Source organism: Balaenoptera musculus, chromosome 11 (assembly GCF_009873245.2).
Source record: "Balaenoptera musculus isolate JJ_BM4_2016_0621 chromosome 11, mBalMus1.pri.v3, whole genome shotgun sequence".
NCBI classification, from domain to species: domain Eukaryota; kingdom Metazoa; phylum Chordata; class Mammalia; order Artiodactyla; family Balaenopteridae; genus Balaenoptera; species Balaenoptera musculus.
Window position 1 is genome coordinate 43,558,404 of NC_045795.1, and position 11,950 is coordinate 43,570,353.

General features: G+C 40.8%; 1 protein-coding gene across 1 annotated transcript in view; it reads right to left on the reverse strand.

Moving 5' to 3' along the window:
* Positions 1 to 9,118, reverse strand: part of COL21A1 (collagen type XXI alpha 1 chain) — a 183,440-nt gene extending 174,322 nt beyond the window's left edge. Inside the window, 1 exon segment of the mRNA XM_036870157.1 lies at positions 8,795 to 9,118. The gene's annotated coding sequence lies outside the window, so the exon portion shown is untranslated.
* Positions 9,119 to 11,950: the final 2,832 nt, after the last annotated feature.

Genomic DNA, 11,950 nt, shown 5'->3' on the forward strand with positions numbered 1-11,950 from the left:
CCTCTGCCCAGAGACAAAGCGATCTTCTGATTTTCCCAGAGCCTAAGACGGACAATCCAGGGTCCTGACCAAAGAGACCTCTACAACTGCTAAAATCCAGGAGCTCATGAAAAACCACCTGCAGCTGCAAGACAGACCTGAGGACACCCTCAACCCCCCACAACAATTGCAGTGACCAGGGACCGTGCCATATGGCAAAGGGTGCCAGACTCCCAGACTCCAGAATCAACACTTAGAGTCATAGGAGTTGCTCTCCAAAGCCTCTGTCATCGCCCCTAGCACATTGCTAGCTTCAGGAGATACCCTCCCCTGCATCTCCCAGCACAAGTAGAGAAGGGTAAAAATCTGGATTTGCCTCTCCTCCATGACCCAGGCTACCCAGAGGATAGCCTCATCTGAAGAAGCAACCCACTTTCCACAAGGTAGATATCCAAATCACACGTGTGAACAAGCTTAGAAGTAAGGAGAATACTTATGATAATAACTAATTTGAGCAAATTTGAGGACTTTTACCTGCCAGGCACTATACTAAAGGGTTCATGTGCATTATTCCATTTACTCCTCCTGACCACATTATGTAGAAGGTCCTATGATCCTCTTTTGACAGATGGGCAAATTAAGCTTTAAAAGGTTAAAAACCATGCACAAGGTCACACAGGTGCTAAGTGTCAGGGCCACGACTACATAACGCCCACCTCGATCTCAGCTATAATCTTCAATGGCTTTAAGGTATTAGAGTACATAATATTCTTCTGGCATTCACAAGGAGTAATAAAGTGATGTTCTGATTTTAAGAAAAATTACTTGTGTCATTTTAGCCAGACTTTACTATCTGTTATTAGTGTGTCTGGTATTTCAAAGTACATCTGGCACAACATGTACTTTGTGAATTACAGGAACATAAATGAATCACACTGTAACATCATTCTCTCTCATTTGTATAGGAATTCAAAATTACCATTTCATATGTTTCCTTCTACAAGGCATGTAGTTATGCATTTATCATTGCATTATAAATGTAATACATATGTATTAAAAAATAGAGAAAACAAAGAAAAGCAGGAAAGAAAATATCTATCATGCTACCTCCCAAACGCAACTGTTAACATTTTGGGAAACATGCAATTTTGAGCTCAAAAATATAATTTGATTACTCATATAAACATGATTCCCCTTACAAAACTCATAATTAAGAATCAGAAATTTTTTTTCAAGTGTTGAAAAGACCAATGAATATTTTTTACATAATTCCCACATGGAGGCCAAAAATTTTTGTTTAGGCCTCATGAAAAGGAAAATACAATTTTCTTGAAATAAAAAGATGTTATTTCATTATTTCTCATTCACAGCAACGTCCATCTTCAGTGAACATTCAAGAACATTGTTATAGGAATTTTAGGAATGAATGCTATATTTCTCAGGAGACTAATTTCCTAAAGGATGCTACTCCACATTGATTTAAACTCTGGGCACAGATGCTCTAATCTGCCATTCTTTACATGTTCCATGATGGTCTCCAATGGTGCTTTTCACCAAGAAAAAGAAAAATATGTGAACAGCAAAATGAAATAAGACTTTACAACCACACCTTCCCAGCTCTCTCTTACTGCAGGCTTTTCTGATAAGCTACCAACTTAGTAAGTTGGTGGTGGGCTGGAATGAGAAACCAGGTTTCCCATTTCCTGGTCCATAGCCTTCTTGGAAATAATGAGGGTGTCTATTTATTTAGTACTTCATATATAAATGCTATTCTACCATACTGTTACTCATACGGTAGAACAGAAATGACACATAACTTAGGTTGTGGGTACTTCCTTGCTCACATTCCACACTGACATGCTTGCTGCCACTAAATATATAGGAGTTTGAATAACGTTCCATGTGCCTCCACATCCCATCAAGAGCTCTGAATCCCACCTTTTCTTTTCACCTCTGCTCCCTCCTCATTCCAAAGGGACCTAAGTAGGAAATGCCTAGACCATTCTAGCTGACAGTTACCATGGCATCACTGCACCCCACAGTGCATCTTTCATTCTCTCTCATTTCAAACCAGAGGTGCTGTTTAACAAGTGATTTGAACAGGGAATGAAAAGCGAAGGAACTGTGAAAGGATGGAAAGGCAAACTGTCCGAGGGAAAGGGGGAGTTACTACAGGGAGGTAACGGAGTTGCCTGCCTTCTCAGGATCGTGGGTGTTTCTCTTCTCTGCAGTGCCTCTCTCTGGGATAACCTCTCCACTTCTTGCCAAGATACAAATTCAAATCATACTCATCTGCCGATGGAGACTTAGGTTGCTTCCATGTCTTGGCTATTGTAAATAGTGCTGCTATGAACATTGCGGTGCATGTATCAATGGATAAAGAAGATGTGGTATATATACACAATGGAGTATTACTCAGCCATAAAAAAGAATGTAATAATGCCATTTGCAGCAACATGGTCGGCCCTAGAGATTATCATACTAAGTGAAGTAAGACAGCAAAAGAAAAATATCATATGATATCACTTACATGTGAATTCTTAAAAAAATGATACAAATGGACTTATTTTACAAAACAGAAATAGGCCCACAGACATAGAAAACAAACTTATGACTACCAAAGGGGAAAGGGGGGGAGGGATAAATTAGGAGTTTGGGATTAACAGATACACACTACTATATATAAAATGAACAACAAGGATTTACTGTATAGCACAGGGAACTATACTCAATATCTTGTAATAACCTATAATGGAAAAGAATCTAAAAAAGAACATATACATAACTGAATCACTGTGCTGTACAACTGAAAGTAACACATTATAAATCAACTGTATTTCAAGAGATTTTTTTTTTAATTCATATTCAACCCTTTCTAAAGATTGCTTCAGGACATTATGTTAAATGGGAATCAAAAATGGTTTGAGAAGAAACAAAGTGACACATCATGCCATGCTTGCTGATTTTTCTAAATTTAAATCAAAACCATTTTTGCCTTATACATTTTTTCACTTAAAAATATGTACAAAATGTTATTTTTATATATTAAAGGGATTTTTCCATTTAAAAAAGAAAACTGCCAATTGGCTATTAATAGACTTACTAAACTGAACATAGCAACTTCTCTGAATCCCCCTGGGATAGCCAAGCACTGGGTAGGCACTTCAGCGCTATGTGATGATTGGCTGAACACTTACAAAGAATGTTCCTCCCTGCCTTATCTTTAATATTCTATCTAATTCTGGGTACTGGTATGTGCCTAGACATGCCCTCGAGGTGGAATCAAACTCTCTCTTCCTAATAAAGTAGAAAAATACATATACAGCAAGGTTTAGCATTTCTAAATGTATATAATTCAATAAGTTGTTTCAATCATTGAATCACATGTGGATTTGAAAGTTAACATAAAAATATAAGACATATATTCTGAGTGTTTGTTTTTATTTACCTAATAAAAAGTTACCTAATAAAAAGTTAAAAGACTAAATTTCTGAAAAATATATTTAGAACTTCCTATAAAGCTCAAACTTCACTAGAACTTCTTTTCACTTTGAATTTAAAAAGAAAATATTGTTGCTCCTTAATCTTTTCTTCTTGACACCAATAACTGTAAAAACAAACAGTTAACGGGTAACATAACACTGCAATCATGGCTATATTGAGTTAGATCAAAACACGACAAGTCAAAACAAAAATTAAACAATGAATCAAACACAAGCAACTGGCAGGATTCCCAGAGGGTCACCAAACTTGGACTTGAGAAATTATCAACGTTTCCTGAAATTTTCAAAGATATCTCTGAGCTTTTCATTAGTAAAAGCCAAAATGCTAAAGAAACAGCAAAGAGGAAAAACTCAATTGAATCCTTAGAAATGGTAAACCTAGTGGGAAAAAAATCATCCTTCTCACAATTGATAGCTATAGGTTTACTTTCTTACAAGTTGGCCATATTGGTATCAGTGGTTTTTCATTTAGAAAAGCTTTTCAATTAATAACCCTGAAATCAAACTGGGTCAAGGGAGACAGGCAGGTCCATAGCATTCCCAGGACACCCTATCTTGGATTATGTGCTACTGTCACATTACCTGTTTTCAGAAGACAAGGTAGTTGAATGAAAAATGTACAGAGTAGAACACAGGAAACCTGTTGTCATCTGGTGCCACCACTGACTATTCCTGAGCCCTTAGCCAAGAATAAGGTCTCCAAGACCCTGTTTCCTCATTCAGATTAAACAAATTCTAATATCCCTAAAAATTCTATCAGTATACGGGAATTCCATGTATACAGTTAATGTGTATTGTTACACAGCCTCTCTTTTTCTTTTTCATGATTACTACTTTCGCAATAAATTAACCCAACTGGTTAACTTTTTAATCAGTTTGAGGATCAACATGCTAGCACACTGATCTCAGGTAATTCCAGTGTGCAGTCCAGTTTGGGAACTCGTGGAGTGAAGCAGTGATTCTCAAAGTGTGGTCTCAAGCCAGCAGCAGCAGCATTTGGGAAGCTTTAGAATGTTGTTCAAAAGCTTGTATTATTTTCTGAGAAACTTGAAGGACTTCACTTATTCAGAAACAAATTCTCCCACTAGCTAAAACAGAAAAAGCATCAAATGAACATAACCTAAACTAGGACTGCCTTTTCAGGATCCAGTTTTCAGAGGTGAAAAGAGAAAAGAGAGCTTCAGCTTAAACCATTTATTAACGTCCAAGGTGAAAGAACAGCAAATTCCTATTAAGCTTTGACTGTGAGCCAGGCACTGTTGGTAGAACGTTAGAGACATTAACTCATTGACTCCTCATGATAATCCCACTGATATAGGTACCATTACCCCAATTTTACTAATGAGGAAACAGAAGCAAAGAAAGGTTACGCAACTTGTCCGGGTTCAAACAACTAGTAAGTGACAGAGTCAGGATTCAAGGCTTGGCATTTTGGATTGAGAATGAGTGTCCTTAACCATGAGATGGAGAAAGTTTGAGAACTCAGCCTCCATGGCTAATTCTCTTTGCGTGAGACTGGATCACTTGCCAGAAATAAATATTTCAACTTGTTTCCCACAAGAATGCTAATGAATCAAACTAAAGAATTACTACTCATGCTGAGAAATATAATCCAAAGATAATAAACACAAAATAAAAACATATAGCCCTTTCCTGTGATTTGTTTTTACTTACAAGACTTTCCAGATTGGCCTTAGTGGTAAAACCATCAACTTTGGAACAAATGGGGCGCTCAAAATAAATGCACTGAAATGAAGGCCATCAAGGCCTTTCCAAGTGAGCCAAGTTATGAAAAACAAATGCAATTAGCTAACTTCTTTTTGATTATCTCTGCCCCGGGACTTGTGCCTGCAAGTGGAGAATCATGAAATCATTGTGGGGCATTGCAGTAGTGATCATTCCTAATTGGCCACTCACTGGGCTGCCACATCTTGTCGCTGAATTGCGACATCACAGATGCTCAGCTCTTCAGTTAAATTATCCAGGATACATAATTTGATTACTAAGCCTTTGAATTGGCTTCCACACGCCTTCATTTTTTCCATCAAGTGAGGTGCCTCTGATCTTCCCTTTTCATGCCCAGAGGCACTCCTCATTTCATACATAGTGAGCCTAAGAGAAAACCCTACTTACATTAATTTGTTTACATTTAATTTAATAACCTTACATTCTTATTATATTGAATTTAATAATATTACATTGTACTTTTAAATGTGTTCTAATGAAGATCTGATTTCCTGAATGGAGGAGTTACTGAGATATTTATATGTGAAACTTGCATTATGTTTAGTTTTCTAGAAGTCACAGAAGATTGGAAACTGCAAGGGTACAACCTTTTACATTTAAAGATGGGAGATGAGTCCTAAAAAGGCACCCTAAGTTAGAAATCTAATATTCAATTTATAACTGAAATTAAAGGTGAATCAAGACTCATTTCAAAGTACAGAATCATTTGGCATCTTTTTTGGAATTAATACCCATAAATTTTTTTTTACTAGAAATATTTGGTCCTAAGAGGATCATCCAGATCAGTTCCAATCAAATTGCTTTTTCTGTATGTGGTTTTGAAGCGTTTTGAAATTATTGCATTTAAGGAGGAAAAGGACACTTAACTACCTCGCCTACCCTTTTTGCCAGTTTAGTCCTTGATGTGTCCTCAATTTGCTTTCTCTTATATTATCTTGAACAAACCTTGATGTAACTGAATAAGGATTCATTTCTTTCTCCCTCTCAAGTACCTAGGAAACACCAGACAGTACTTCTAGACTGGTTCTCTTGGGGGATACAGCATGCCATGCCTACCATTTGAATTTTCTTTTATAAGGAATGATATTCTGGAGAGCCAGATTTTAAGACTATTTAAATCTGAATGTGACTAGATTATAAATTCCACCAGATGGTAAAATCCTTTACCACAGACAATGAGTAGATACATAACTGGGCTGTTGACTTGAAGATAATCTACTAAAAAAATTTTTTCTAGAAAGTTCTATATAAAACGTGTAATAAAATTAGGAAGATAATTGGAGGACATCCATATGTTCACATTCTAGTAAGAAGGAAAAACTGTAAATTCTAAGGGTGAGGTTGGTATGTAAATATTTGTAGATAAAAAATGTGACCATTGGGCTTCCCTGGCGGCACAGTGGTTGAGAATCCGCCTGCCAATGCAGGGGACACGGGTTCGAGCCCTGCTCTGGGAAGATCCCACATGCTGGGGAGCAGCTAGGCCCGTGAGCCACAACTACTGAGCCTGTGCGTCTGGAGCCTGTGCTCCGCAACAAGAGAGGCCGCGATAATGAGAGGCCCGCGCACCGCGATGAAGAGTGGCCCCCACTCGCCGCAACTAGAGAAAGCCCTCGCACAGAAACGAAGACCCAACACAGCCAAAAATAAATATAAAAAAATAAAAAAATTTAAAAAATTAAAAATAAAAATAAAAAAAAATGTGACCATGTTATCAACACAGTTTTCATTCCAAAGTGTTTGGGGATTAGGTTTTTGTTTTGTTTTTAGTTTGTGTGGGGGGGGGGTGTGCACATTTTGAGCTAACAAATATTTCATTGACTTGCTGGAAGCATTATTTCCTTTAACTCTGACAACATGAGAATTATGAAGTATGCATTGTACTACTGCAGTCCCCATTTTACAGATGAGGAAAGTGAGGCTCGCAGAGTTATGCCACTGCCCCAGAGTGCAGAGAGGCAGAAGAGTAGGTCTTGAACCTGCAGCTTGGGCCTCAGATCCAGGCTCCTAGTCCTCACCACTACCTATATTTCCCGCCAGCCTCTAGACACAAGCTTAGGACCTGTCTCTTAAAGGTCTCTCTACCTCATTACAAGTTGGCACGGAAAATAAATGTTCTCTGCGCAGGAAGTCTCTGTACACTGAGCAGTCTTCACCCAGCACACATGTTCTAGGACCACAGTCATGCCTATTCTAGCTTTTTTATCCAACGTCAGATTTTTGAATCCATTTAAGCCTATTTGCAAAGTCATTCTATTTCTGTACTAATGACTTAGGAACAGCTGGAATTTTTCTTCGCCGAAATTTTGAAATCTCACATCTCTGTTAAAAGAAAAAAAAGGAGCCACTCAGAGAGTCCAGAGACCTGCAATGCTGAATTCCCTTTCACTCTGGAGAATTGGCATGAATCCCTGAAACCTCCAATTGCTTTTTAAAAAAATACTTTATATGAGCCTTGTAGCATGCACTGATGACAGGGGTGATGGGGAGCATCGAATCAGGGGCCAAACATTCATGTTATTACAGCCAGGAGATTCTTAGGTACATTTCTTCTTTGGCTTCAACTCTAAAAAAAAAAAAAAGAAAAAGTTCTCTACGACAAAAAATTGCTCGAGATGATGGCTAAGTCTCTGCCCTTTATAGGATCCTCCAAAGTCCACGGCATTTTTTTGTTTTTAATATGGGCAAAACCCTACTGATGAATACCCAAGATTTTCTGAAAAGGGATCTGTTCCCTCCTCCCTCTGAAGGGGAATTCGAAGGTGTCTGCCCTTCCCTCCACTGAGATCCAGCCCAGAGTTCTCAAAAGTGAGCAAGTGCTAGCATCACCTGGAGGGTCCACGAAAACACAAAGGGCTGGGTCCCTACCTCCAGAGTTTCAGATTCAGGAGGTCTAGGCCTCCGTAGCCGGCCCCAGATTTTGCATTTCTAAAAGTTCCCAGGTGACGCTGCCGCTGCTGTCCAGAGACCCTCCCAGCCCTTCCTTGGAGAACCACGGCTCTCACTCACTGGTTCCCAAACTACTCCACCTAGCAATCACCTGCGAAGTTTTGAGCCCCACTCCTGGAGATTCTGATTTAATTGATCTGGGTGCTGCCGCAGCACCAGATTTTTTTAAGCTCCCCTGAGTGAGCTTCCTGGGCAGCAGCCTCAAAGAGCCTCGGGGGCACCGCGCACAGCCCACCGCCCCGTGCGCTCGCGCCCCACGTGTGGGCACCAGAGCCCCTTCCAGAAAGACCGACCGAGGCCCAGGGGGTTGAGCTTAGGGGCGTAAATCACCGCGCATTATTCATTCCCAGAGGCCAAACACTCCAAACAGAAATCCGAACCCAGAGAGGCTCCCAAGATTATATGACCACCCAGTAACCTTGCCAGATAAATCCTGCGTCCCAGCCTCCAGCCTGGGCGCGGATTCTACCTCGTAGTTCACCCACCGCCTCCGCGCGCGCGGGAAGAAACTGCACCCTCGGGAGTGCAAACTGGAAACTGCAGCCGCGAGAGGGCCAGCCTGAAGTCCCCTGTTTGTCATTCGGGCGAGGACACTGGAGGAGGAGATGCCACCTTACCTGGCGCGCGTCCCTGGTCAGGGGTGCCGTCGCAGCCGCTGCGCGCTCCGCGTGGGCCCGTGGTGTCCCGGGAGTGAATGGTCGCGGCCCGGACACGACCTGGGCTAGAGCGGATCAGCAGCCCTCCCGGAGCCCGGAGCCTGTCTGCCCGCAGCGGCCGGTGCAGCGCGCGAGGGACACTCCCGGCCCCTGGAGGCGGAGCCCGAGATAAGGCTCGCGCCCCCACCCGCCCCCTTTCCGAGGGCAGCGGCCAGAGGGTGGGTTTTGGATCTGGATCCTCAGTGCAAGCTCCTAGGGAACCCTGGTAGAAGTCAGCTCAGTTCTCCTCCCGCTAGGACTGGGGAGAGGCGGGCTGAGGCACTCAGGGGAAGGAGGAGAGGTCAAGGCCACTCAGAGGTGGAAAGAATGAGGGCGGAGGGAAGCAGGACCTGAGAGCATCACCTGCGTGGATACAAGGAGGCCCCCTGCCCGGCCTCTGGACTCCAGGGTCAGTCACTTCTTGGTCGGCCCAGCAGCTGACTGGTGGACCTGCCTTTGACCTAAGCTACCAGAAAACCTGAGGGGAAGTTCATGTTCAAATAGGCAGTTACCTTCGAGGACTTAAGAGTGACAGGGAAGGTCTGGAATAAGGTGACCGATAAGGGGATGCTCTGCGCTCTGCCCCTTTTAGTCCATCGCTCACAGAGCAGCCAGAAAGTTCTTTAACTATCATGCACTTAGACCCGCCCCGCCTCCCCTCCCCGCCAACGTGCTCTGGCCGCGGCTGGCTCTCACCCGTCACTCGCCCCACTTCTCACCCTGCTCCCCCCGACCCATGGGACTTTTTGCCCTTCCTTATCCACAGCAGTGAGTTCTAGTATTACTTGCTATTTCTTCTGCCTCCAAAACTCTGTCCCAGACCTTATTACAGGTGCCTGCTTCTCTTCATTCATGTCTCAAATGTCCCTTCCAGAGAGTTCTTCCTGCCCCCCTCCAGACGGAGCCACTCACAACCATTCCTATCCCCTCACCCCACTTTATTTTCAATAGATCACTATCTGAAATTTTACTAACAAGTCATTCTTGTGTCTTGCATCTGTCTCAAGGTGAGCTCTAAGAGGACAGGGACTTGGTCTTGCTCCCAGCTTTATCCTCTGCAGCTAGACCCATACCTGGAATATAGTAGGTGCTCAATAAATCTGGGCTGAATGAATGTGTGAATTAATTTCTCCCCAGGGGAGAACCTTCACAAAGAAATGTCTTCCTTTTTAGCCATCTGTATGTCTTCTTTGGAGAAATGTCTATTTAGATCTTCTACCCATTTTCTAATTGGGTTTTTGTTTTTTTGATATTGAGCTATATGAGCTGTTTGTATATTTTGGATATTAATCCCTCGTTGGTTGCTTCATCTGCAAATATTTTCTCCCATTCTGAGGGTTGTCTTTTCGTTTTGTTTATGGTTTCTTTTGCTGCACAAAAACTTTTAAGCTTAATTGGGTCCCATTTGTTTATTTTTGTTTTTATTTTCATTACACTAGGAGGTGGATTGAAATGGATCTTGCTGTAATTTATGTCAAAGAGTGTTCTGCCTATGTAAGCACATGAAAATATGCTCAACATCACTAATTATTAGAGAAATGCAAATCAAATACCTCATTGTAAGTATCACCTCACACAGGTCAGAATGGCCATCATCAAAAAAATCTACAAACAAATCTACAAAAATAAATGTTAGAGAGGGTGTGGAGAAAAGGGAACCCTCCTATGCTGTTAGATGGGAATGTAAATTGGTACAGCCACTATGGAGCACAGTATGGAGGTTCCTTAAAAAACTAAAAATAGAGCTACCATATGATCTAGCAATCCCGCTCCAGGGCATATATCCAGAGAAAACCATAATTTGAAAAGATACATACACCCCAATGTTCATTGCAGCACTATTTACAATAACCAGGACATGGAAGCAACTTAAATGTCCATGGACAGTTGAATGGATAAAGAAGATGTGATTCATATATACAATGGAATATTACTCAGCCATAAAAAAGAATGAAGTAATGCCATTTGCAACAACATGGATGGAACAGAAATTGTCATACTGAGTGAAGTAAGTCAGACAAAGACAAATATCATACGATATTGCTATGAGGAATCTAAAAAAGGGTAAAAATGAACTTATCTATAAAACAGAAATAGAAATTCTACAGATGTAGAAAACAAACTTATGGTTACCAGTGGGTAAGAGGGGTAGGGGTAAATTGGGAGATTGGGATTGATATATACACACTCTATATAAAATAAATAACTAATAAGGACCTACTGTATAGCACAGGGAACTCTACTCAGTACTGTGTAATGGCCTACATGGGAAAAGAATCTAAAAAAGAGTGGATATATTTATGTGTATAACTGATTCACTTTGCTGTACAGCAGGAACTAACACAACATTGTGAATCAACTATACTCCAATTTAAAAATTTTTTAATAAATAAATAAAATATAATACAAATCAGAAAAAAAAATGCCTTGCTTCAATAACTGAATTCTACTGAATTCAGGTAAGACATGAATGTCTCAGAATGTTCACCGTTTCCCACATTCCCTCATCCATTCATTCAGACATTCCTGTTAGAGTCCGTTGTCATGGAAATATGTTTCGTCATGGGTCATATCAATGAAAATTTAATAATTTTCCAATATGAAGACCTGGATAGCAAAGTGCATTCCCATGAGAAGTACAAACAAATATTTACTGCACAAAGGAATGAACCTAATGCAACAGGACCAAGGGTCCTGAAACTAGGCTTACTTCTGGGTTAACCAGTTTTGTGTTCATTAAGCTCATTTGGCTTGGGTTTCTGTTGCTGTCAACTGGAAGAGCCCTAAATTGAACACCCAAAGCAATTCTGGAGCTGAAAGACCCTTAAGAAAACAGAATGTCTAAGCTTACATTTATAACTTTAAATACTATCAAAGCTTAATATCACAGCTTAGCACCAATATGGATATTTTTATAAGTCCCCTTAAAAGCCCAAGCACCAATAATGGATATTTTTGTAAGCCCCCTTAAAAACCCAAGGAAATTTGACTTATATTCTAATTGGGTTGGATTATCTGCATGTTTTATTTCTGAGGGCATGTTCTTAGATCCAACTATAAGACCCTCACATTGGCAGG